The sequence below is a fragment of the Heteronotia binoei genome, chromosome 2 (genome assembly GCF_032191835.1).
Source record: "Heteronotia binoei isolate CCM8104 ecotype False Entrance Well chromosome 2, APGP_CSIRO_Hbin_v1, whole genome shotgun sequence".
NCBI classification, from domain to species: domain Eukaryota; kingdom Metazoa; phylum Chordata; class Lepidosauria; order Squamata; family Gekkonidae; genus Heteronotia; species Heteronotia binoei.
The window spans coordinates 53,675,393-53,681,310 of record NC_083224.1 but is presented as its reverse complement, the minus strand read 5'-3'; the positions used below and the strand labels follow the sequence as shown (position 1 = coordinate 53,681,310).

The 5,918-nt window shown below is 45.7% G+C and overlaps 1 pseudogene; it reads left to right on the top strand.

The window, feature by feature from the left end:
- Window positions 1–4,567: 4,567 nt before the first annotated feature.
- On the top strand, window positions 4,568–5,707 carry LOC132566207 (cytochrome b-like; annotated as a pseudogene).
- The last annotated feature ends 211 nt before the right edge of the window (window positions 5,708–5,918 follow it).

The window sequence follows — 5,918 nt, the reverse complement described above, 5'->3', positions numbered from 1 at the left end:
CCAAGCTCATTAATTCTCATAGGGTGTATTTTTCAAGCCAGTGTTGACAGATTCAGGACTGGATAAATGTGGCTGGTATGTTGCAATGGTTTGTAAAGATTTTTTACTCCTTGGTTGGATGGATGAAACATGGGCACCAAAACAGAATGAGCCCAAAATCAGACAGCACAAAAATGATGTAATATCATAAACCTCTAGGGCAGGATAGTTGAATTGGAAACTGCTATTTGTTTCAAATGAAAGTTTTGTGTTTCAGAGCATGGCAACTCCACAGTTATTCTTCTCCAAGACCCTGGATTCTTAGTTCTCCATAGTTAATAGATATGCTAAAATTTGCTCTCACAGAATGAGATAATGAAAGGGGTGTTTCTGAAATTATCATGTGCCAAGATTTTGGAGGTCTGAACTACCTGGGCTTGTTTCCAAACTGAGATTGGTGCATTAGGAATTCTTCATTATTCTTCTTTACTTCAGGTTTTTGCACAGAGCACTGAGGATATGCAATTTGCATAGCTGTAAGTTCATATGCACACACCCATGCTACTGATGGGAAGTCACAATGATAAAACACTGCAAAAAGGCAATCAGTGTGATGTGCTTCAGTAAAACATTGTGCAGGAAGAATCTTAATGCAACTGTACCTACAATCCCATCAAAGTTGCTTTTTAAAAAATGACCTTTATCAATACAAGCCTGCACATGGGTAATGTCAATATGGAAAACAACAAATGGATTGAAAGGGCTGGAAGTTATGACAAATTGTGCAGGATTAAATTAAATCAGGTGTCCCGCCCAGTCCGGGCAGGGACTACGCAAGGGGGACCCCCCGGCGCCTGCCAGCCACTCCCGGCCCCTGCCGCCGCCCCGAGAGCCTCCCACACCTTCCCAAGCCCCTGCGGCGGCCCCACCCCTCACCTGGGCTGACGGAGTGCCAACACCCGCCCGAACGGCGCCTCTCAGCCAACGCGCCCGTCTCCGGGTCCGAGGAGCCTGGCCAGAGCGAGACGTCAGGGAGCAGGAGGGAGAAGCTGAGCCCAGCGCTGGGCAGAGAGGAGGAGAGCCGCCTGACCCGTGGTGGCGAGAGACGCCACACCCCAGCACGCTGCAGAAGTCCGAGACGCCCGAGGCACGCCCAGCCAGCCCAGCCCCGGCTCGCCTCTCCCGGGCGTCTGGGGCTTTGAAGGGGGGGAGGAGCCAGAGAGGGGCAGAACCCAGGAAGGGGGAGGACTGAGACGGGGGGGATAAAGGGAGGGAAGGAGGAGGTCGGGGGGGAAGCTGGCCGGTGCTTATTGAGGCTGCCTTGCGAGAGAGAGGGACAGGAGCCGCAGCACAGCCAGGAGGGGAACGGGGGCCTGCAGTGAAGTAACCTGGCTCCCACCCCTGTTTCTGAGACCTCCGGGGAACGCCCCAGAGTGCCCGGGAGGGGCGACGGTGGCGCCGGGAGACCGGGAGAGGTACCCAGAGCGTGACATCAGGATTAATTAAATCAGAATGAAAGAAGTGATGAATGCATACAGAAAGGAATTACAGAACATTAGAATAGGAGTGGAGAAAATCTTTCCATCCCTTGGATAACTTTGTGCTGAATGTTGATTTTAAAAATCGCATTGGGCCAATGAATCCTAACAAATATTGGAATGCTAAAAGTGAGATTTCAATGATATGGTTTTCACTCAGCTTCAGAACCTGACAATTTTTTCCCCAGCATTTTTTTTAATTGTTAGGCATGATGACAACCAAGTACAATGCTTTATAGGGAAAAGAAAAGCAGGGCATTTTGATAACAAGGCATGGATGAAATCCCGCTCTATACTAAATGGGAGTTTTGCCCATTGATACCTATGAGAGGTGGATCATACACTATGTTCATTTGATGGGACCACAGCTCAGTGGGAGAATGTCTCCTTTCATGCATATGGTCCTGTGTTTAATCCCCAGCATCTTCAGTTAAAATATGAATTAGTAGGTGATATGAATGACCTAAAATGCTAGAGAGTGGTTCTTGGTCAGAGTAGACAATAATGACCTTGATAGACCAATGATAAGTAGACCTTGGTAGACCAATGTCAGCGTAAGGCAGTTTCATGTGCATATGTACTTTTAAAGGAGGCACTGTGGCTCAGTAGTAAAGTGTCTGCTTTGCATGCTGAAGTTCCCAGGTTCAATTCCCAGCATCTCCAGCAAGAAAGCTCAGGTAACAGGAAGTTTGAAAGACCTCCACCTGTGATCCTGGAGAGCTGCTGCCAATACTGACCATGGTAGACCAATGGTCTGACTTGACTGAAAGGCAACTTTGTGTGCATTCCATCACTGGCTATACCAGTGCCAGGAAGTTTAGAGTTAAGTAGTAAATTGGTGTGATGCTTGGGAACTCTGATTTAATGTAGCAAGTCGATCTGGGAAGCACATCCTATTGTCAGCATCACCCCCACCCTCCACCCCCGGAGCCTTTAATGCTGATGAAGGTTAGTAAGTAAAAACAATTGGGATTGTTTAACAAGCCTGGAACTGCCAGCCAATTCTCCTAGTCACAGTAAAAGAGGCAACTTGCCTTGAAAAATCTCTCATAGCGCAGACCCTGAGGAGTTATCTGTCTTCTCAGTGAGCTATGAGTCTGAAACATGTTCTGGGAACCTTTGTATTAGATGCACATAAGGACTGGCATTTTTTTTTTCTTGGAATGGAAGTTATGTTGGTAGACAGTTTTTACTGTACAGTTTTTTCTTGCATCCTTCTTTCTTTTTATTGTTGGATATACTTCATCTCTGCTTTTATAATACACACTATTATACATCCCAAGTCCATCATTTTTATGGCAGACTTAAGAATAAGATTTTTTTTTAAAATCCATTTCTCTGCTGGCTTCCAGACCATTGCAAGATTTTGTAAGACTATGGGACAGTATTTAGAACCACATTCACTTGAGTAAATCACAAAGGTTTGTTGTTGTTATGGAGGAGGAGTGGAGGATTATCCATTATTAGTTTTACTGCCTATGGCTAAGAAGGCAAACTGAGTGGTCTCCAGTTCAAATTGGTCCTTAGTGGGGCTAAAGCTGCATATTGAGGCTCAGCAGGAAAACCTGGAGGGTGGGTGGGGAGAATATATTCTATGTTGTGCAGATGCATGCTGTCACCTCTGGCACAAAACTGGAAGTGATGTCATCACATAGTGGCAACAACGTAGGATTCACCCAAGGCTATATGGTTAAACCATAGAATTTTAGGTGAGCCTTAGAGTGTTGTGCCAATGCAATGAAATCACTTCCAGTTTTGCACTGGAAATGATATCATGCAACAGCACAACATCAAAGATCCCCCTTCCCCCCACTGGTGTTTCAAACAGCAGCAGGGAACAGGATAGGGTTGCCAAGTTCCATTCAAGAAATATCTGGGGACTTTGGGGGTGGAGCCAGAAGACTTTGAGAGTGAAGCCCAGAGACATTGGGGGTGGAGCCATAAGCAAAGTTGTGACAAGCACAACTGAACTCCAAAGGGAGTTCTGGCCATCACATTTAAAGGAACTGCACACCTTTTAAATGCTTTCCCTGCATTAGAAATAATGAAGGATAGGGGCACCTTCTTTTGGGGCTCATAGAATTGGACCCCCTGGCCCAATATATTTGAAACTTGGAGCACATTTTGAGGAGAGCCATTATATGCTATGCTGAAAATTTGGTGCCTCTACTTTAAAAACAGCCTCTTTAGAGCCCTAGATACCCCCAGATCAATTATTCATTATTCCCTATGGGAACCGATCTCCATAGGGAATAATTAAATGCCCAGCAGACATTTCCCTCCCCCCCCTACCCCATTTCTGACAACTCTGAAGTAGGGGAGGGCCTGCTCCCACCTGGGGATTGGCATCTCTACCCACAAGTTGCTGAACTTCCAACTTCTTCAAAGTAACTTGGAGCAACTGACCTCTGAAAAGATTATGAAACCAACCAAGGGTCTGGGCTGTAAACCACCTTTGCAAAGATTGTGCAACCAACAGAGGGTCTGGGCTGCTTTCACAGCCATGTTATTCTGCCTGCTTCCCCGCCCGCCTTCAGCCTTAAAGAAGCAGATGCACCATCCCAAGAGGAAATCTTTCCAGTGGAGTCTAACACCTCTGGAAGTGGAAAGGCACAAGGGGGCTGTGGGGGCGGGGCTTCCCCCCGCCAACCAGCTGATTGGTAGTGGGAAGGAGCCTGGAAAACTACAGCTACAATATACCCCACTAAATACCACAAAACAGAATAGTCCCCCCACCCCTCAGGATAAGGCTCCGCCGCCAATGCCACAGAATACGCAAAAACAACAAGCATGCCACCCAAATAGATCAAAAATAAAACCAGACCAACAAATGATCCTCCTAAACCAACTAACACCCCACACCCCCCCCAAAGCCCCAACAACAAGTCCTCCCGCCCCATAAAACGGAGACGGGGTAGACGCTACTCCAACCATCCCCAAAACAAAACACACACTTATCAAAAAAACTAAATAAGACATCATTACCATCTGTACTTTAACAGAACCTTGGGTCCGAAAAACCACCGTTGTACTTCAACTATAGTAACATAATGTCCCCCCTCCGAAAAACACACCCAATCATAAAAATCATTAACGCCTCTTTAATTGACCTACCAACTCCAACAAACATCTCCGCCTGATGAAACTTCGGATCACTCCTAGGACTATGCCTGATACTTCAAATTGCCTCGGGCTTATTTCTAGCAATACACTATTCAACAGACACTGCCCTTGCATTCTCCTCCGTCGCACAAATCTCCCGAGACATCAATTACGGCTGATTAATCCGAAACCTTCACGCCAACGGAGCCTCAATATTCTTTATCTGCCTTTACCTACATGTTGGCCGAGGCTTATACTACGGCTCTTATCTTTACAAAGAAACCTGAAACATTGGAATCCTACTAATATTCTTAACTATGGCCACAGCATTTGTAGGGTATGTCTTACCATGAGGCCAAATATCATTCTGAGGGGCCACCGTAATCACCAACCTGCTTTCAGCCCTCCCATACATTGGCCCAACATTAGTAGAGTGAGTATGAGGGGGGTTTGCAGTAGACAACGCAACCCTAACCCGATTCTTTACATTTCACTTTCTACTCCCCTTCACCATCCTAGCAATAATACTCTTACACCTCCTTTTCCTCCACGAAACCGGCTCTACCAATCCCACAGGCCTTAACTCAAATACAGACAAAATCCCCTTCCACCCCTACTTCTCGTACAAAGACCTACTAGGGGCAACAATACTAATTGCCACTTTAATAACTCTCGCTCTACTATTCCCATACCTGCTTAGCGACCCAGAAAACTTTACACCCGCTAACCCCCTCGTCACTCCACCCCACATCAAGCCAGAGTGATACTTCTTATTTGCCTACGCCATTCTACGATCCATCCCAAACAAATTGGGCGGCGTCCTGGCCCTATTCATGTCCATCATAATCCTCTTACTAGTGCCAATAATACACAACTCAAAACACCGAACCGCCCACTTCCGCCCACTTACACAGACCCTCTTCTGATCACTAACAGCAACAGTTCTCATCCTTACCTGAATCGGAGCACAACCAGTAGAAGACCCGTTCATTCTAATCGGCCAGCTGGCCACTGCCCTCTACTTCCTAATTTTTCTCGCCATCACTCCTATAGTCAACAAGTTAGAAAATAGTATACTAAACTGATAAGTTCTAGTAGTTTAAACATTAAAACATTGGCCTTGTAAACCAACAATAGGGACTCCCTCTAGAACATCAAAAAAAAGGTTGTAAACCTTATCTCTAGCCCCCAAAACTAGAATTTTCACTAAACTATTTTTTGTCCATATATATACTATGTATAATCAACATTAATTATCTGCCCCATGAATATGATATAGTACATTATATGAATGCTCTA